At 28.9% G+C, this 22981-nt stretch overlaps 2 protein-coding genes across 2 annotated transcripts in view; one reads left to right on the top strand and one right to left on the bottom strand.

Moving 5' to 3' along the window:
- LOC127279017 (ionotropic receptor 75a-like) overlaps positions 1-7838 on the bottom strand; it is a 380333-nt gene extending 372495 nt beyond the window's left edge. Inside the window, exons 1-3 of the transcript XR_007842585.1 lie at positions 7493-7838; positions 6061-6299; positions 5353-5967 (exon numbers count right to left, since the gene is read on the bottom strand). The gene's annotated coding sequence lies outside the window, so the exon portion shown is untranslated. The remainder of the gene's footprint in view (positions 1-5352; positions 5968-6060; positions 6300-7492) is intronic.
- The window catches only part of LOC127279019 (glutamate receptor ionotropic, kainate 1-like), a 211557-nt gene that overhangs the window by 21087 nt on the left and 167489 nt on the right, over positions 1-22981 (top strand). The window lies entirely within an intron of this gene.

Below are 22981 nucleotides of genomic sequence, written 5' to 3'. Positions count from 1 at the left end.
GCTTCGCGTCGGTCATGAATATTGGAACCGAATCCAATATCTAGCTTCTTCCCGATTACGAATAATAATCGACCTAGCGTGCACGACCCTAGTATCCGTCCGTACCGTCGTCTAGGGGTAAATTCTAGAAAGTACCCCACGCGAAAGTAGTATGCGTCGTCCTGACCAACATCTTCGCGAACGTGGTAAATATGTTTAAATCGGAGCTCAGCGAATGCTCCTCTAGAATAGCTAGTTCTTTTATCGTTATATTTTCTAGAGTTTAGTATTTTATTTGCATTGTATAGATTCTTTTGTTCTTTATTATTTTATGTAATACTTCATTTTTGTATATTTTATTATTCTTTTATTTTAACAATATATTCTCTTTCGAAGGTTTAAATAAAGTCTCGTCAATGACTACACCTCTCCTCTACATCATAGTAAGAAATAGTTCAGAAAATAATCGAAACATAGATGGCGCTTCACGCCATCTACCGAGACTTAATGTAAATAGTCAAAATAGGTACCCGGACTCCATCCGGCGAGCAAATCCTTTGGCAATAAAAATACAGATCATTACAACTTTTTTCAGCCGAGAATAATCTCAATCAATTTTATTATTTTTCAACAGATTACTGTAAAAGCATTATTAGTCCTTTCTGAGAGAATCACCCAAATAAATTTTTTAATGCCGGAAACTGAAATAGAAGATTTGTTTTAAAAAGTGACTCTACAAGAAGCTTGAAATTTGAAGAAGTTTACCATGTCGAACATAAAAGAGTATTTTATTTTCAGTAATAAAGATTTTAAAATTATTGAAAATGTAAATGAAATTTTAAATGATATGCATATGTATAAATTGTAAAAATGATTGAGAAAAAATACAAATTATTTTTTTATTATGCAAAGTACTTTGTATTTACAAATGCTTCATTTAATTTTTCCAATTGAAGAAGAATTAAAACATAAACTGCAATAAATCTGCTAATTTTTAACGAATCCTGTTCAAAAAATCTCATTTGACGCAGAATTAAATACTCTTTAAAAGCAGAAACAGAAAAAAATTATTCTGAATGAAATGGTGACCGTAAATTTGAATAGAATTTTCATCATAGAAAAATTCAATCTTTGTGTGTGTGCTCGTTAGTGAGAGAAGCCGCTACGCTACACAGTTGCGAGTTCCTTAGAAAATTCAAGTGCGAAGCAGAACAAAGATTATCATCGAACTTACCGTTGTATAACACCTAATATATCTTTCGTTCGGCTTCTCTGCAATGGTTACTGCAATTTAAATGGATGCGAAGGAACACACAAACAACTCACAACAAATATAATTCCAAATGTAATATTTAATAAGTATTTATTGAAAAAATATGAAAACACGCGTAAAAACAGTAATACTGTACAATGCTATGCAGGCACGCAGTTCTTTCTGTCGCTAGCTTTCGCTTACGCCGGCGACGTGCACGCGTTATTGTCGTCTTCTAAGACGACTACTAGACGTGCCATCTATAATTCTCACGCGGGAAATTACAAATTATAACATAAATTATAATAATGATGAAGGACGAGTGGTAATGACATATTTACTATTAAGAAGTAGAAAAATAATTTTAATGATCATTACAATTTTAATTCATAACCCTATTTAGTTTAAATCTTGAAGAAGTAAATTTTCGAGGTAAACGCAGAAAGTATAATGGAAAACCTCTCTTTATGAATTATTTGAATTCAGCGTAGACAAAAATACTAACTGCAAATGGGGAAAATGCAAAATTTGTCTTTTGAAAAATCTTCCTGTAATAGAAACTATTCAAATCACTGGCTCTAATACAACAGGCATCAAGCGTCATTTACAGAAAGAGCATTTTACAAAATATAAACAAACATATCCAACAGTTGAGACGTCTCAACAAGTAATTATTATAATATTACGAACTATTATTTTATAAATAATTGAAAGTCCACTTTTAAGTTTTATTATTTATTTATTTTTGAATTATTTAAGAATTCACAATAATTATTATTTCAATAAAGCAAGTTGGTTTAAAATATATTTTTTAAATTATTATAGAATTTATTTGAAATTTTGGCTTTCAGTCACTTCAATATTTTCCTAATGAAAATTATATATATTTTTTATAATAATGAAATAAATTAAATAAAATTTGAAAAAATAAATAAAAAGTAAATTATTGCTAATGAAAATTATATATATTTTTTATATATTTTATATATATAATATATAATATATAATATATATATATATATATATATAAATATATATATATATATATATATATATATAAATATATATACATATATTTTAGCGACTAGGAGCATCAACTATTTTAATAAATAAAATAAATAAATAAATATGACTGTTTTAAACTTTGACGAGCATATTTAAATTTCAATTTTTTTTAAATTTTATAACCTGTATTTAACGCATAATCCCTAAAGTATCATTGAATTTATAGTTTAAATCTTTGGGAATGTATGCTTGGTATAAAGCGATTCTCCATAATCATATTTGCTTGAAACTAGTCACTCAGAAGTTTTTTGGGTTGCTAATTGCAAATTTAAAGTTAGGTTTTAAAAATTCAAAATGGTGGATCCAATATGGCCAATTTCCTCCTCTTTTAAATCCGCAAATAGTCTTTGAAATATAATTTTATTTCCAAATTTTTTTCGATCTTCACTATAAAAAAGATCTGTGACAATTATGCTATCAAGTTTGGAAGCAAAATTGTGAGGAAAGCACGGAATTGTAAGATAACAACAGCCCACTTTATTTTTTCCGGCATGAGAACCCAATGCGTTTCCAGTTTCCACGTCATCGAAATAAACGAATAAAGGCAAAACAATGTCATTTGTTTTCAAGTCTTTCGTCTGTTCTTTCCACAAACTTCCTTGTATGAAATTCATACTTACTTATGGATCAGACTCTAGAAATTCCTTGTGTAACAAGGTCGCCTCCAATAATCCATCCATTTGAAGAATTCTTCGTAAGGAGTTGCTTATAGGTAAATGAACCATTGTTCTTTTTTTTGTAAATAGATGCACTTTGTTTCCGTGAAATTTAGGTACTTGCTCTTCTTTTAACGTTATTATTTCTGGTTCCACATAATAGCCCAAGTTTTTATACAAAGTTAATCTTTTGCTTTCGGAGTCATACTTTTCAAATGGATTTCTGTGTTTCTCAATGATATTATTTATTGTATCAGAAACTTCTTTGCTAACCGCGTCATGGAGTCTTGAATTAATCTCAGCTAATAAAAACGGATTATAATCATTTGAAACAAAGTTTTGCAACTGCTCTATGATGAATTGCACATCGGACCTTGTAAAATTAAAATGATTATACAAATTGCAGGAAAATTTTAAGATTTTGACTTGAAGATCCATTTTACTAGACATTAAGTTATATCTCCAAACTTAAGAAAGCAACAAAATTTTTCAATTCAAATAATCTATATTAGGCAACTAGACAAAAAGCATTAATTTAAGAATCACAAAAATCATAGCTTAAGCATATTAAAAATTTACCTCACTTAGGAAACAATTTCAAAATCATAAATGTCGTCAATTAAACATAAAAAATTTAACTAATACTTCCAGTATTTCTTGCAGTGTAACACGCCACTGATTTGCTTAAAAAAATAGTTTTTTACTCTTTTGACTTATAAAACAATTTGACAATCACAGAATTCGTCACTGAAACATAAAAAATCCAATTCGAGTGTTTTCCTTCAGTGTAACTAGCCACTGATTTGTTTAAAAATAATAGTTTTTTACTCTTTTGACTTATAAAACAATTTGACAATCACAGAATTCGTCATTTAAACATAAAAAATCCAACTCGAGTGTTTTCCTGCAGTGTAGCACGCCACTGATTTGCTTAAAAAAATAATTTTTTACTCTTTTGACTTATAAAACAATTTGACAATCACAGAATTCGTCACTTAAACATAAAAAATCCAATTCGAGTGTTTTCCTTCAGTGTAACTAGCCACTGATTTGTTTAAAAATAATAGTTTTTTACTCATTTGACTTATAAAACAATTTGACAATCAGAGAATTCGTCATTTAAACATAAAAAATCCAACTCGCGTGTTTTCCTTCAGTGTAACTCGCCATTGATTTGTTTAAAAATAATAGTTTTTTTACTCTATCACTTAGGTAAAAATTTAACAATCATAAAAGTCGTAACGTCAAGAAATTGAAAATTAACCTCATACTTTATGAGTCGATTCTTTAACGTATCACCGTTGAAAACGTTTTTTTAATAAATAATATTTGCTTTTTCTATAAGTTAGGCTGAAATTTCTGAGGAAATTCTATCCAGTAATTAAGCTTAACTCTGAACATAAGGCTGATATTTGATGTGACGCGGTTATTGATTTGTATCCCTTAATTTCGAATACAAATTTTTGGAAAAATGACCATAAGTGTGGACACGCTAACGAGTAATCGATGTGTAGTGCAAAAAATGATTTAAAGCAGAAATCGACTGCTTCAACTGGTGTTGTGCAATCATAAATAATTTTTCCTATTACCACATGTGATGTTATAACATCATTTTAAGGGCCGCAAATTATAACAAACGGTTGAATCAATGTTACTTGTTTACTCTCATAAAAAGAATACCTGTCATTCACGAATTCTTGTAGTTTCTCCCTACTTTCTTCTTCCTCAAACACATAATACAATACAATAATTAATATATAATTTTTAAATTAAAAACACATTGGGTTACGAAAGATTATTTATAAAATTTTTATCATCTTTTAATTAAATTTTTCATTAATTAATTATTATTAAATTAATTTTCATCAAATTTCATTCATTTTGAAAACAAGAATGTAAAATACAGAGAATAAAATTGTTAATCCATTTTCCAAGCCCAATATTTTTATTAGTTATCGTATAATATTTTATTGAATTTAACAAACAGAAGAATAAAAAATAAGATAGTCTGAGGAATAATGTTGTTGTAAAATGCAATTTACAAGTCACAACCAATAACGGTTGTTACTGTTATTGTGTAAATGATGAACAAAATTTATTAATCCTATTAAATAAAATTCACAATTACCTTCGTGTGAACAATGAATGATTTTGCAATGTCCCCTTGCTCCGGTTTCCAACTCTTGGAATTTCTTTTGCTAAAAACTTGCTTTATTAAGCTTGGCAGAAGTAAAAATGCCAGTGTATTCACATATGGTAAAACTAAATTTTTAATATAATACATAGCTTTTGTTTAAGAATATAGTTTAAAAAAGTTTTAACCACATTAAAATAAAACCAAAATACAGTTATTTAAAAGACTAAAATTTAAAAAAATATATTTTTATCAATTGTACGTACCAGCGTTTTCTGGCTCACTGACGTTTTCAAGAGTGTTGGCAACATCCAGATAGTTAACATTAAATAATGCTATAGAATTCTCGTTCGATTCAATCGTAAGCGAATCTTGTATTTCAGTAGTCTTTTTCTTCTTTTTTTTTCTTTTGTATCAATCGAGATATTCTTTTTTGTCAATTCAATTATTTTTATAGCAATACTCGGCCATTTGTAAATTAGTCAGTCTTTTATTTGAACTATGTTAAGAAGGTCATTTTTATCTCTCTTATATGTCTTCAAAATTTCTTTAAAATCTATCAAAAACTGCAATTCAATAATTTCTATTATTTATATATCTATATAAACTACTGGAAACGATATTTCGTTTTGTGTCTCTCTAATTTTATAAGAAGAATACAAACGAATTGATTAATTAAATCTATTATATATATTTAGCCATTGTTCCCCAAACTTCCCTTTAAAATTTTAAAGAAATCTACAATTTCTGTTGCATTTTTTTTTTGAAAACAATCTCAGTTCTATCAAAGAAAGAATATTTCCAGGACACATGAGCAGTCTCTTTGCAATTCGGTTCTTCTTCGAAAAAAACATTTCAAGTTGCTGGAAATTCTTGCACTCCTATAAAGCGAAGAAAGACAATTATTAAAATCTAAAATTTTTCATTTAAGACTTCGTTTAGAAAATTTATAAAAAATTTAAGCTATATTTCACCTTCGCTTTCTTGGTTATTTGGAAATTTAATTTTTTTATTAAACTCTAAAAGTTTAATCTCTCCCAATTTGTCCCTCAAAGATAAGTATTTCGCGTATAAAAAGCCAGTAGCATTAACTCTTTTCCTTTTTTTATTTTCTACGCAACTATAGGCAGGCTTGTAATATAATTCCGGATCCTCAGAAGGAAAGATTTCTTTTATTTCATTAGCGAGTATCTTGAAATCATGACACCTTATTCTATCACAAAAGAAAAATAATTCGCAAATTTTAATTCTATCTAAAATTTTAGAACAATTTTCCTTTCATTTATTTGTATCTTAAAATATGATTTCAACATAAAGAGATATGACAGATGAAAATACTGATTTCTTATGAAATAAAATATATAATAAAAGTAAAGAAAATAGCTGGATAATATTTTATATTTGAAATAAAGTTGCTTACGAAAAGGGGAAATCGGTCTCTAGTGTTTGAGACATCTTGTTCTCGACAATTATTTCGCTTAAATCTTTTCGCCACATTTGCTTATTCTTTGAATAATCAAACAATATTGTTCTACCTATCAACGTTGTGCATAATAATTTAAAAAGTGGACTATTTTTCTCAACTGTGAATGTAAAACCAAAACAATGAAAATAACCATTAAATAAATATAACGTTTCACAACATTATACATTTGGAATTCAAAATAATATTGTTTTTAAACGAATAAAATAATTACTTTGCGTATAAAAGTCTTCAACACGTTTTAATCGATTTATATTTTCGGCACAACCCGAAACTTCATTTTCTAAATCTTCATTATTAAAAATATTGCCTCCGAATACAATTAATGGCATAGTTGCAATTTCAAAAGAACCGTTTGCATCTTCGTTAGCATTAGCGTTAATTGACATTGGAATTTCAAAATTTTCATCCGTCGATTGAAAATTTCTAAGCAAATGCATTTTGTATTTCTTTTGGAAACCTGATATAATATCATGTCCATAATCCGCCGGAATAATTTTAGAAATTTCATCTTCGGTTAACGCAAGAAATTTTGATTTATCGATGCTGTGATCTATAAAACATGAGCATAAATATAATACAATCTGTCTCAAAACACTATAAGACTATACTTTTAAAATTTTCAGTGTTCAACTTAAAAAAGAAATCACGTAAACATTAATTTCATACATTTGTAAACAAAATTTGAAATCTTTTTATGATGCTTCAAAAAATAAATGCGATTAATTTTATTTTAACACTTAGAAAAATGTGTAGTAATGACTAATGATGCAGAAAATATTTAACATAACTTTATATCGGATTTATATATATAGTCACTATATATAGTCAATGAATAGAGTTTGAAGAAAAAAACATGTTTAAGAAAACATAATGTACAAATTATTCAAGGACTTAAAATTATAATTCATTCTTATACTTACATTGAAATATTTGTTGCAAAACACACAAATCCCATGCTTTTAAAATATCAGAAACGTATGTATCCATGCTTATGAAGCACGTGCACGAACTCGAAATTATTATAATAATTTATAAGTTCATTTCATAGTAGCACAGCACAAAAGATTTTTAATCACATAATATTTATTTATTCTATTCTTTAAGAAACTTGTACTTAATAATTATTACAAACTTGCAATAATCAAATATTAAGTTTGTAGGTTAGAATCCGTGCTCTGATTGACGGGAGCATCGACGTCACTATAGAAAAGTCGATGCGCATAAATCGAGAAAAAATGTGCGCGGCACTGAAAGCGCGTCTGTACGATGTGACACTGGAATTTCCAGTGGTCATACATTTCACTCCTTCTTATGGAGATTACACTGGGAAAGACATTGCGAAATAATTTCACGACGTGGCTCCAAATTTTAAAATTAATACTAAAGTATTAGGAATAACACTCGACAATGCCAGTGTAAATTTTAAATTTACGAATGAATTATCAAATTTAATGTTATTTGATCACAAAAATCATTTTGAATGCTATTCTTATATTTTGAATATAGCGGTTCAAGACATGTTGAGAGAATTAGGACTGGATATTATTTCCAATGAAAGTAAAGATGAGGAAGATAACGGAAATGAAGAATGGGAAAATGATTATGAGGAATCAGAAACATTAGAAGAAATTCAAAGAAATCTTATAACGTCACCGCTTTGTAAATTAAGGAAATTATTTAAAATTTTGAAAAACTTATAAATTTGTAAAAATAAATGACATATCTATCAGGTGGAACTAAATTTGCGATATGATCCATTCAGGAATTCATATGCATGTTCCAATAAATTTCCTATGCCAAAATAATCCGTTTTTGAAGCAGTTACTTATTTCAGGAAGAGAATGGGTTCTTTTACTAGAAATTCATAAACATTTGCGAAATTTCAAGATTTTGTCGACAGTATTTAGTGAAGAAAATTATCCTACATTAAATTTAATAATAGTAGGATTTAACATGCTTCTGGATAAATTAGAAAACTCGATCACTCAATTAAAAGAAAAAATTAGAAATTCGGTAGAAGAAAAAATTTTATCTGCTCTGGAATTAGGCTTGGCTAAATTATTAAAACATTACCAGAAATGTAATTGAATATATTGCATAGTTTTAATTTTGGACCCAAGACACAAAGTAGAGACACTTAATTTAACACCGTGGGGAAGAGAAAAGAAAATTGCTTCTTTGGAAAAGTTTAAAAATATTTTCAAAAATGAGTACTATGAAGGTTCAACTCAGGAGGAAAACTAAAAGCATTTTTGAAATTTTCTTAACGTTTATAATTAAAGTTAAAATATAATAAATTAAATAGTCATTAACATTGCAGAAATAAGTGCTTTTTCAAATATAAAATATTTTATAAATAATTTTTTTTATTGAAATTTTGTAGTCAATTCGTTGAATTTAATTACCGTTTATTTACTCTCTCTAACATAACGTAGGGTTCGATGCTCCATATACATATTTTCTTATATCTAATTACAACTAACTTATTGTAATACAAAAATTTCTTAACCTAACGCAATTCTTACTAACTAACCTGATCGTGCCTTTATCCGCCAGTTCTTTGAATTTAATACTTTCAAGAAAACAGAGATTAGATTATTATTATAAAAAGTGTGCAATACAAAATAATAAAATATTTTACATATTTATAAATAGAACCCACTTTTAACTGAAGCAGAGCAATTTTTAGAAAATGACGGTGTCATTGATATATTATCATTATATAGGAAAAATTAAGAGTCATCTATGAGTTCAACAAAGAACACTTGGGAAAAAGAAATAATAATGTATAATTTAGAAGACCATGCACCTTCGAATACTGACGTCTTAAAGTGCTGGAAGGACCATGAAATCCATTATCCTCAACTTGTTCGCATGGGTAGAGATTTTTAGTCGATTCCAGCATCATCCGTTCCTTCCAGACGACTTTTCTCGAGAAGCTCATTAACAATCCGAAATCATCGAAACCGATTGAACGATAATTTAATTCGCTGTTTAATGGGGCTCAACTCCTAGGTTAACGGTTCGTTAACGCCAAAAATCAAAACTTTAAAGAAAAAAGCTGACTTTCTTTTGTAAAATATCTATTTTGATAACTTGATGCAAGAGACAAAACTATATTTAAATAAAATAATGTTTTATTATTTTACTTAATCGCCACAAGAAATTTTAGCTAATGTAGATTTAAAGAGGTAAAGAATTAACTTAAACATTAAATTATTCAATTTTTTTTATTTATTTATTTTTAAATGCTACACTATGAAAATGAAATATTAACTAAGGAATACAATTGTATAACCTATTTATTTACAATTTATTTATGTTTAAATTTATTTACAACTTATAATTAATTTAAATCTTTGTTTATGTTTGTAATATAATAAAATAACCTGAAAAATAATTTGAAAGAATTTTGTAAAAATAAAAAAAATTTTGAATATTTATTTTGCTTACTCGGAAACTTTTACAAAAATGTTATTTATTTATTCTTACCATATTAACCAAATTTTAAGTTTTTTAATTTTACAGTTATTTACGTATAGAATAATTGTTTTTCAGAAATAATATATTAACTTGAAAATAAAATAATTACATTTAATAGCATTAACATTAATTTACAATAACTCATATTTTAAACAGTTAAAAACATTCGATCGCGATCGATTAAATAAAAATACGAGATGCTAGTTCTTTTTTTGTGGTCGACTTTATAATGTGAAGCGAGCCGAAATTTTTGTTTCTTAATACGAGAATCTCAATTGAGCGTAGACATTTCTCGATCGTTGCGATCGACGTGCAAAACTACTCATCTTATATAAAAATTACAAAAAAGGATGTGGAATTTTAGTGCATATAATTTCCTTTACGACAAGTCAAGTAATTGTTTAATTTTCTTTTGTTTACCAGGGCCGTGTCAACGGACCGACGGACCCTATCAAAAATTAATTGACATTTTAAGTGAGAATTTTTAAAAGGAGAAAAATTCTCTTAATGACGACCCTATTATAAAATTAAATTTTTATGTGTGACCAGTGCCGTGACTAATAGAGACACATGTCACCTATTATGATCACGTGGGCTCAAGGACACGTGGCCTAACTACATCGACAGGGTGTGATCGAACCATCAAGTAGCGACTGGAGGAGTGCACTGGTGATTGACAGAAAAGGAAATAGAGAATTTCGAATGTGTATGGACTATAGGGTTGTGAACAGGGTCACCGTCAAGGAAGCTTACGTAATTTCGACAATAGACTCCATACTAGAGAAGTTGAGGAAGTCTCGATACTTCTCAAAAATCGATTTACAATTGGCATATCACCAAATTCCAATGGCGGAAGAGAGCAGAAAGTACACGGCCTTTGACATCCCTAGTTCAGGACTGTGGCAGTATCGATGAATGCCATTCGGCTTGACGATATAATAATTGTGACGGATTACTTATTTGGGGTATCTTCTCGACAATAAAGGATTGTGACCAGACCCCGAAAAAACCGAGCCAGTGAGAAACTATCCAGCGCCAAAGAACGTAAAACAACTCCGGAGATTTTTGGGCATGTTGGAGTGGTATTCGAGGTTCATAAAAAACTATAGTAAAATCAAGACCTCTCCTTAAATTGCTCAAGAAGAGTCTAGACTAAGATGTATGTCAGCCGTGTTCTGACAGGGGCAGAATAAAATTATAGCGTCACGGAGAAGGATCGAGGGATACAAGTTCAAGGTGATCACAGATCACAGTGCCCTAAAGTGGCTTAGAAACTTAAAAGACCCGAGTGGTTGACTAGCGAGATGGGCCCTGGAAATACAGATCTGGGATTTTGAAATTATACACACGAGAGGTGCATTGAACCAATTCCCAGATGCATTGTCCAGGATGACTGAAGATGACGAGGAGCTGATCGGTGCCTTTGATGATATTATGGACCAATGGTACGTTAATCGACGAGATTTGGTTCGACAATTCCCGGAGCGCTTTCTTAAATGGAAAAACGAAAACGATTATCTTTATCGACATAGGAGTTTCCACCAAACAAGAGCAGGTGTAAATATCTCGTCGTGCTCCAGGACCTTTTCTCGTAGTTGGTTGATGATTCATTTTTTTCTATATTTAATTTTCCATTGTTTCTGCATCCATTTAATTGCATTTTCTTGATTAAAAGGTTTTCAAAACTCGTCCGTTTTAGTACGTTACAAGCTTATGATCATTTCCGATACCGAAAAGTGCTTGTATTCGAGATTCTCATTGATTCGTTTACCAGCTATTGAGCTCGTAACCGGAATCCGCAGTTCTGCTATCTTTTCTTTTTTACTGTGTGAGAAAGGATGCTTAACTGATGACCACATGTATGAATTTGGAAAATTGTTGAAAACAGTTTCAAATTCGACATTTAATATGCAAAGTACTTTGTTTTTATATGTACTTGATAATATTATGACTATTCAAATAGGTGAAAAGCATATCCAAATACTTTTTAGTGGTCATTGGATTGGTACTTTTTTGATGAAGAAAGTCTTTATATTTCTGTTAGTCTAAATGATATACCCAGTTTATCCAGTCAATATTTTCTACGATGAGCGAGGGTCGCAAAATGAACAGAGTCATTTTTTTCAGTTAGAAAAATTTTCTAAATTTTTTAATTCAAATTGAGATTGGTCGTCTAGTGACTTTTACCTACTTCGTCAGACATTTTTGTTTTTATTTCTCTTTCTATCGTGTTAATTAAAGAAAAGCGAAAAAGGAAAATGGTTGTCAGAAGTAGGTTAACTGCAGATGGCGTATTGAAGTTTAGCCAATCCCAATAGGTTCAGATCGTAATATCTTCATTTATTTATAATATAATAATATTCTAAAATGATTTTGTCAATACTGTGTTTATATATAATTTTTATTGGCGTCTACAAACTGGTGTCATTTGTCCTTAGATGGACAGTCTAATGGCCTTAAGATGGATATCACATCTCAATTTCTTTATTTCATTTAGTTTCAATTTTACAGCTTCTTAAAAATGATTTCAGCTTCATATTTGAAATTTTTTATTTTTCTACTTCGAAATTGTGTAGTTATCAATAGAGAATTAAAATTTGTTGATATAGTTACCGCCAGTTCTGATCTTTATTTGTCATTTCTTATATAGCCGTTAAAATTAATTTTTAAAAAATACTATTTAACAATACATTCTATTAAGATGTCCATCTTAGGGCCCTCTCCTTTACCTTTTTTCCACTATTTATTTCTCCCACTACATTTTGTTCCACTATTAACAAATAATTTTTTTTAAAATTGTTTTAGTTTTTCTTTTCCAGTCAAGCGATGTAAAATTCAATTTGTTAAATGTCAAAATATAGCAGTATCGGGTACGGTGTTGTGGGGTGATATGCATCATTTTTTTCATTGGTGTTCATTGGCTACGTGTTCCTATAAATTTTTGTCAATCTCTGATAACCTACCCTGTCGAAAGTGAAGAATTTATTTAGATTCCTTTCACTTTCGCGTTATTACGAGATGGTACTGTAGGATTTTACATTTTCTATAATTTTTCAATTGATGGTAATTGAATTTTACGAGCCTTACGCTGGCTAATGCGAACATAATGTTAAATTTTTTCAGAGATTTTTGAAAAAATGAGAGACACGTTAAGCTACGAACCCACGACCTTTCTATTGCCGGTAGGGGTTATTATATATATATATATATATATATATATATATATATATTCATAAGCAATATCAGATTATTTTCAATAGATATGCAAAAAGATTCTACAGTTTAGAAAACTTAAAAAATTTCCAAATCCCAAAGAATAAAAACATTTTTCGAAGTTAATGAAGAAAAAAACTATTATTTTTTCGTTTAGTGCCGTTTTTTAGGACGGTAATTAAAGGTCTCTTTTTACCAAATAATTTAAGACACCGTTCTTAATTTAATAATTTTAATTAATAACAGTAATAATAATAATAATTAATTATAATTTGAAAGAATTGCAAATTTAACATACTATAAGAATGGAATAGAATATAATTCATTTTCAGGTGAAACTTAACCCCAACTGAGAATAAAAAAGAATTGGACAGAAACGGAGAACATAAAGATTGATTAATGTATCATTTACTACAAAAATTTCTTAAAAAATGTTTATTTCTTTAAAAAATTTTTGCTTCTTACTGTAGAGAGGGGAGCAGGTTTAAGTTTCTCCTCAAATATGAACAGTGAAGTTTTAAGAAAATTGTAACTTCTATATAAATGGATGACAAAAATTTGGACGTATATGTTTTCGAAAAGTTTTTTTTTCTGCTCTTTTGAATGGTAAACATTTTTTTTTAATAATTTAAAACTTACCCCTTTTTTGAAAATCAAAAATATTTTAAATTTTTTTTTCAAAAACACATTTCTTTCCCTTAAAATGAAGCATGAGATAAATATACTTTCCATACCAAAAAGAAACTAGAATGACTTTTTTTGTTTTAGAGATATTAATTAATTAATTAACTAATATTTATAATAAATAAAATTTTTTTCAAACAAATAAAGTAATTATGATGTTATTAATTGAAAGCTAACGTAGTTCGGCATCCAACGCGCCCTATACATATGAACTATTTTGGATAAGTAGATTTTCAGTTTTTGTATCGAAGTAATATTTAAATCAATTTCAAAAAGATTTAGCTATATTTTTCGTAAAATCTACACGTAAAATTAAATATGTGTACTAAGTTTCAGCTTCTTAGCTCCAAAACTGTAAAGGTTAAGACGAAGGGACACGCTTTTTTCAGAAATTTCGAGTTATTCAAATATAACTATATGCCAACTAATTCCAATCAGGTTCGCTATAATTTTCCTTTAATCTACTTGCAAAAATACGTATGTATACCAAGTTTAGGCACACTTATTCCAAAATAAGAATTTTATAAGATACCAAAATGAAACTTATGCATTCAGAAAAATAAATATATAAAATAGATTTCAATACTGATGTTTCACTAAAAACAGAAATAAAAGTACCAATAACAAGCTGTCCGTAAGTATTATATTTATACCCAAGTAGCACAATATTTCAACCAGATGTCACGGTGATATCACCGGGGAATGTCACCGTGACATCAGGAAAATGTCAAAATGTCCGCCTTACGGTGATATCACACAGTGACATTGAGGTGATATCATAGTGACATCAAGATGATATCACAGTGATATCACAGTCATATCACGGTGATATCATGTATCACGTTGATATTTTACCGGGATTTAAAATTTTTAATAATTTAAAAAAAAATAATAAATAAAAAAAATAATAAATATAATAAAAAATAATAATTTTTAAAAAATTTTAAATCCCTGTAAAATATCAACATGATATCACGGTGATATCACGGTGATATCATCATCATATCACCGTGATGACTGTGATATCACCTTCATGTCACCGTGTGATATCACCGTAAGGCGGACATTTTGACATTTTCCTGATGTCACGGTGACATTCCCCGGTGATATCACTGTGACATCTGGTTGATATATCGTGCTACTTGGGTATATATAAAAAAACGATTGTATGTACCGATATTGAACTCAAAGTACCAGTAAGAACCTATAACTGAAAAAAAATTTATCATTTTTTGTACCGTTACTGTATTAAAAACAAGAATCCAAGTACTCATATGAAGATATCCCTGAAAAATGTTTTTGATTTTTTCTATTCTGAATATAAGAAGTTAATATTTCAAATGCAGTCAAAAAAATTTTTCAATTTTAAGAACGGGATATGAAAAAAGTAATTTAGTTTATATAGTACTAGCACCATATCCTCTCTCGTTAACTCTCGCTCGGTTGAAATTGTAATTATTATTGTTTATTTATTTCAGTACTGACTTTAAAGCAAGATATTTTGAGTTAGAAAAATTTATGGACTCCTATCACGGATGGTTGAAAAGCTGATAAAATTCGGCTTCTAAATGTATATCAAAAAAATTGTTTTCTTTTTTTTGGTATTTATAACACCGAAAAGATTTCAAGAAAAAATTATGCAATTTCCCCACTTTTGTACTAATGTTTTTGACCCCCAGCATAATCTAGAATAATATATTGAAAAATTTGACAATTTTACAACATAATGTTTACGGTCTTAACTTTAATTTGCATTTTTGAAACCTAAAAAATGTTGTGTGGTTCCTGAAATATGTTAAAAAAGGTCTGAGCATGTTTTTCTACAACTCAGCCGTCGATCATTACTCTTCGCTGCCTCTTTGCTTGATTGTAGAAAAACATGCTGGAACATTTTTTAACATATTTCAGGAACTGCAAAACATTTTTTAAGTTTCTATAAAGCAGATTAAAGCGAAGATCTTCAAGAGTTGAAAATTTGAAAACTTAAAAATTTTTTGTAGTTCCTGAAATATGTTAAAAAATTATGTTCCGTTCTTTCTCTCTTTTTTTGATGACTATAAAACATTTAAAATATAAAAAACTTTAAAATATTATTTTCAAAAAACTATTTTGAATTTTTAGAAACAAATATCATATTCGTAATCAGTGATCCTGAAAACAGTAAAGTAACAACTTTCGAGCAATTCCAATTATAACTTTTTTATGGATAGTTAATGAATTAATTATCAATATAGGATAACTTTACAAGGTTTAATTTAATTGTTTTATATAAAAGATATTCATAATATGTGCTTAATTTGTATTGTATAAAAAAATTATTTAACAAATCACTCATTTCAAATTTTCACATTTACCAACCAAGGCTGGTCAATGTGTACAATCACCAATTTACTTGGTAAATGTACATAATATCTTCCCCAAATGTCCGATTTCTCACTTTTACCAAAATGCCCGGTGAATGTGCACATTCACCGGACTTCGCACTTTAACCGTAACATATATACACACACATACACACACGGAACGATATTTTTTAAAAATGTGATTTTTGTATTCCTGAGGTCGAAAAACGTAAAGAAACATCAAAAAATCAATATCGAAAAATTTCGGTATTACAATATAATACATGTGTAAATTTTAAATTATATCTGTACATAAATGATTAAAAAAATATGAGAAACCCTAAAATGCTAGATCAAGTGACGTCACGAGGACGACAAAATAAACATTTTAATATAATTGGAGATAGTTACCGAGAGTATAGCTCGAGCGGTGAAGCGCCTAGGCTTGCGGTCGCCGAGGTTAAGCACATCCAAGCACGGTTAGTACTTAGATGGATGACCGCTTCGGTACCCGCTATAGCCCTGCTGTTTTCGCTGCTATTGAGATATATTAAGCGGGAGGTTTGACGTCGTGGATATGTTTGTGCATTTAGATGAATATTTAAATGTACATTCATGACTTGACAGTCAATAAACTGGCTGTATTCAGTAGAGGTTTTCCGTAGTTTCCCTCTACTTTGATCATGAAAGATGGGGGATAGTGAGCGTAAAAACCTTAAAAAGGTATACGGAGGAAATATAAATAATAGGAAATAGTTAAAAAAGGCCGTAGCCGGATAAGCAGGGTCCTGCGGCCCCCGCTCAAATTTCGTCGATATTTACAGGATCAATTAGTCTCAGTATGAAACTTTTTTTCGACAAGTTTCAACTTCTAAAAATAATTTTGAAAAAAGTTATGGCATTTTTAAAAAAAAATTAAAAATTGGATTTTCTCTTAAGCGTTTATAGTTTTTTAATCGGGTAAAAAATATGTTATAGGGGAAGCAAAAATGCATCTAACCAAAATTTGGCGACCATTTTTGTGTAGTGGAAGGGGTAAAAAAAATTATTTTTTTAATGTTTATATTTTTTAAAAATATTAATTGACTTGGCACAATCACCATATTTTTTTCCTACATTTTTTAACATCCAAGAAGCAACATATTTTTTTGGCACCATGATTTTTGGTACTTGCCAGTTAAAATTTAATAAAACTGATTTTTGGCCCCTAAAATGCATGGTATCTCATGAAAATGGGGGGCCAACATAACCGGGCAAAAAATATGTTAGAAGGAAAGTGTGACGAAACTATATATATATATATATATATAGTGAGCACTGTTAGTATATCTGCTATATATAAGAAACAATAAGTCTTGACTTATACGTCCAATGAATGCACAAAGGGTGTAAAGAGTCAGTAATGACGTAGACATATGTTTTACACCTAGATTAGATAAGCTAGATTTATGTATAATGAATGCTCAAGGAGTGTGACTAAAGTAAACAAAATGAAGAGAATCACATAATTTATTTGATATATTATACCTTGCATAATTTCATATACATAGTAATATAAATCCTCCACTGCTAAAACTGTTATAATTGAATCGAATAGATTGGCGGAATACTGTGCATATGATTGTGCACTAAGAGTGTTGCAGAACTAGTAATAGTAACGAAAAGTACACGAATAATAAATGTTATTGCATTTATGATAAGTTAGATATACTAAACTTATGTTAATATAGTTTTATATAATTATAATATTAATGAAAAAAGTGCCGTGCACTAAAAATACACTTGACTTTTAATAATTGCCTGTTATTTTACTTAATGTTTCACAGTAAAAAGTAAATCTTATATTAAGGTTAATCTTAAATTAAATGATTCTTGGAAATCAACATAGTCTTAATTTAAAGTGAGCCTTGTATGAAGTTAAGGTACTCATAAATCTGAATTTACAGAGTGTTTGAAATTCAACTCCCTTTGAGCCTTAATTTATAAAAGATAAGTCTTAAATTCAGCTTGGGGCTGCTGCTTTTACCAAAAAATTGCCTTCAATATAGCACATAAAAAGTTCTGAAAATCAGCTTACATACTCCCTTTTTAAAATCAACAATGCCTGTCTTAAAAATGTTGCGTCTTTTTACTGTGTTCAGTTTGACTCATAAAGCTGCCAAAAGAAGGCACACATTTGCATGTAAAAAAGAAGGGAAGAAAAAATAGGGCGATGGGGCCAAGTCAATTAAAAATTTTAAAAGAAAGTAAGAAGTAAAATATATTCTTACACCTTCCACTGCAGAAAATTGAACACCAAATTTTTTTTAAATGCATTTTTGCTGTCCCTTTAACATATTTTTTGCTCGGTTATGTTGGCCCCCCATTTTCATGAGATACCATGCATTTTAAAGGCCAAAAATAAGTTTTTTTAAATTTTAACTGGCAAGTACCCTTCAGATCGTGGTGCCAAAAAAATATTTTGCTTCTTGGATGTTAAAAAATGTAGGAAAAAAATATGGTGATTGTGCCAAGTCAATTAATATTTTTAAAAAATATAAACATTAAAAAAATATTTTTTTTACCTCTTCCACTCCACAAAAATGGTCGCCAAATTTTTGTTAGATGCATTTTTGCTTCCTTTTTAACATTTTCTTTGCCCGGTGATGTTGGCCTCCCATTTTCAAGAGATACCATACATTTCAGGGGCCAAAAATAAGTTTTTTTTAAATTTTAACGGGCAAGTACCCCTCAGATCGAGCTGCTAAAAAAATATGTTGCTTCTTGGATGTTAAAGAGTGTAGGAAAAAAATATGGTGATTGTGCCAAGTCAATTAATATTTTTTAAAAATATAAAAAGTAAAAAAAAATTTTTTTACCCCTTCCACTACACAAAAAAGGTCGCCAAATTTTGGTTAGATGCATTTTTGCTTCCCCTATAACATATTTTTTACCCGATTAAAAAACTATAAACGCTTAAGAGAAAATCCAATTTTTAATTTTTTTTAAAAAATGCCTTAACTTTTTTCAAAATTATTTTTAGAAGTTGAAACTTGGCGAAAAAGAGTTTCATACTGAGACTAATTGATCCTGTAAATATCGACGAAATTTGAGCGGGGGCCGCAGGACCCTGCTTATCCGGCTACGGCCTTTTAGAAAATTTTACCGCAGATATTACGGTTACAAAATTCAAATTTCCGTGTGGATTATTTTTTCAGTAATTCTGTATCTATTGAAAAAATATTTGAAAGAAATAATATTGAATATCAGGCGAATTCTGTTTCAACTTTTAAAGCACTATACAAAATTCTTGTAGCAGCCAAAATTAAAGAGGCTGTGGCAAAAGAATTGCAAGGCCTGTTTATTTAACTGAAATTTTGCAATGTATTATACTATGATCACACACTGTAAAAAGAAAGTAATACAACAGTACACATGTTAGGTATCAAAATAGAACCAATTGACCATTTAGTACCTGAAGTCAGTATTAAGATTATTCCTTTCTTTTTACAATGATGTTATGTTTAATATAACTGTTGCAAAGTGATTAAAAATATTTTCTTTAATCTGCTGTAATACTGCTGTAATTTTTATCATTGCCGTAATTAAAACATTTTTAAGATTTCCATTAAATTTAATAACGTTGAGCAAAGTATCTTCAAAATACACATAATTTTAGTCACCGTAATTGATACACTGAAAGTTTTACAAACGCGCCGTATTAGTTAATCACGGTATTAGTTTAAATTTCTCATATTTATTTAAATAAACGATATTCATATTGTTTTAATTTTTTTAACATCTAAATAACATTATCTTTTATTTTAATAAGTCTTCAATTAACTTTCACCAATAGAAATGTCGAATTGTCTATTTCAAAGATTTTTTTATTCGAATCGCGTAGTAATTAGTGTATTTACCTTAATTAAATCTATTAGCCATAAAAAATCAAAATATAAAAGAAACATTTTCCACGATAGATACTTAGGAGTACCAAGATTCTGGTTTTTAGTACAATATCGGTACATTCTTTAAATTTATGCAGTTTTTCTAGCGATAACTTCTTCCCAGCAAACACTGTTATATATCTGTTCTAGAACTGTTACAAATTTCTTGAGAACATGTTCTGTAACTGGTTAAGAACGTGCGAGTCACTGGTTACGCAAAACGTCGTACTCAGCAGGTATGTTCAGATATGTAACAAATCTAGAACGCGGTTACAAAGTCATTTGTAACAGTTCTAGAACTGTGTTGTAACAACTATGAAAAGTGGTATGTAACCAGTAAGGAACAGAGTTCTGTATTTGTTACATAACTAAATTACGTAACAGGGATAAAAAAAATATTATGAGGCATTTTTTGTCAACGCGGACACCCCCCTCTCGCCCAAATTCTTTTCATTTTAAATTCATGTTTAATGGCTTAAATTTTAGTTAAAGGAATATACTTTTGAAATCTGAGTGGCATATTTCCAAATACAAAGGGCTAAAAAGGCCTCAAGCATTACTTTTTGGATTGTTCAAAATGAATTAGAGTAACTTTTTATTGGTAAATTTAAAGAATAACCTTTATATTGGATCCTATATTTTGTTTTTGGATATTTGCCACTCAGTTTTCAAAAGTATATTCCTTTAACTAAAATTTAAGCCATTAAACATGAATTTAAAATGAAAAGAATTTGGGCGAGAGGGGTGTCCGCGTTGACAAAGAATGCCTCTATATATGTGTTACGTAAACGTATCACAGTGTAGGAACAAAAATCTATATTTGTGACATAACATTGTTTCAGTATGAATATGTATCATAGTTCTTTAAATGAGAAGAACAGTAACACAGAAAATTAAAAGGTATTAAAATAAGCTGCAACGCTTCTTATTTTAATCCATTTTTACTTATTTTAATACCAAAATGGATTAAAATAAGAAGCGTTGCAGCTTATTTTAATACCTTTTAGTTTTCTGTGAATGTAACAACGATCTAGTGTTGTTATACATATTGTCCCGAAATTTCCAAGACATTTGGGTATTTTGTAACGATCTTATTTTTGAGAAAAAGAAACTTAAATGAAAGATTGTTCAGAATAACAAAATCAAAGTGCACATTTTAACATATTTTGCTATTCTGAACAAATTTTTAAATTTTTTTGTCAAAAAGGCTATTATTACGAGATATCTAGACATCCCTAAAATTTTAGGACACCCTGTACTATTGTGGTGCATAATAAAGTTGTTATTAAGTTATATAATTTATATTTAACACATTCTTATGTCATTAAAAAATTAAATGTAAATGTTTATATCGAGTTAATTTGATTTGACTTTATATATTATTATTATTATATTATATACTTTATATATATTTAAGACAAAGGACAGCTACATAACATTGTTCCTACACAGTTCTAGAACTACGTTGGAACATCACTTGCAGATCATTTGTGACTGTCGTGTTATAGACATGTTACATAACATTGTTATAGAACTGTGACGTTATCATAATATAGAACAGTTCTGTCACTCTTTTGTAACAATGTTCTAGAATTCAATGACAATGAGGTTATATAACAGATTCGTAACCAACTTGTAACAACTGTTCTGTAAAACTGTGACATCACTGTTATAGAACATTTATAGAACGTGTTTGCTGGGTTATGGGTACCTTGATTGTTGTATTTACTGCAATATAGGTACAAAAATCCAAGTATATATTTATAAATGTATATATTTTTTGACAGGGATAGCTTCTTATTAGTACCTTGATTTCTATTTTTAGTGCAATATCGGTACAGAAATCATACTGTATATGTATATGGGGTAAAATTCCTGGACTAAGTAAAAACAATAGTTGATCGGTTCGGACAGAAACTAGCTTATAGCCCTAGACATGAGCACCAAAATCTTAAATCAATATTAGATTTTCTAAAAAATTTTTGTTGAGGGAGAGGAAAGAATTTTTTTGAATTGGGTCGAATTAATGTTAAATTGATCTAACTTTTAGAAACAGAATTAATTTGCCCTTATTTAAATCGCAATTCGTTGTTTTAGTCGAAAAAACAGATACAGAATTTTTAAAAACTGTTCTTTGGAATTCTAATGGAATTCTGCCCTCAATACCAGATGTAAAATGTTTTAAAATTTAGGTTTAATTCTCTGTACGAATTCCCGACTGTATTTGAAAGAGATTATGCTTGTAATTAGGGCTATCAATTTTACTTTTTAAATTCGTACAAATATCTTTACGATATTCCTACGAATTTATAACGAATTTATTTCCTAATTTTATGTAGGTCACCTCTGAGAAATTAGCTAATAATTCCCCACATGTTATTTTCTGTAAAATTTTTAACAAAAATTTATGATTACTTTTCTACAAAATACTTGCTTCACTACTATCGGATTTCTAACAAAAATTATTTACAAAATTCTTCAGTATTACCCACGAATATGGTACGAAATTCGTATGTAAAAGTGTTCAAATTTAAAGAAAATGTTACAGCAAACACTACGAGCATAAGTTCTTTCAAAAAAACGTCTGTAATTCGTACAGAAAATTGAATCTATAAATTTTAAAAAATTTTACCGCAGATATTACGGTTACAAAATTAAAATTTCCGTGTGGATTATTTTTTCAGTAATTCTGTATCTATTGAAAAAATATTTGAAAGAAATAATATTGAATATCAGTCGAATTCTGTTTCAACTTTTAAAA

Source organism: Leptopilina boulardi, unplaced genomic scaffold (genome assembly GCF_019393585.1).
Source record: "Leptopilina boulardi isolate dan_hultmark-lab unplaced genomic scaffold, ZJU_Lbou_2.1 LbouV2_213, whole genome shotgun sequence".
NCBI classification, from domain to species: Eukaryota; Metazoa; Arthropoda; class Insecta; order Hymenoptera; family Figitidae; genus Leptopilina; species Leptopilina boulardi.
The sequence above is the reverse complement of the archived record's forward strand: the minus strand, read 5'-3'. Positions and strand labels throughout refer to the sequence as shown.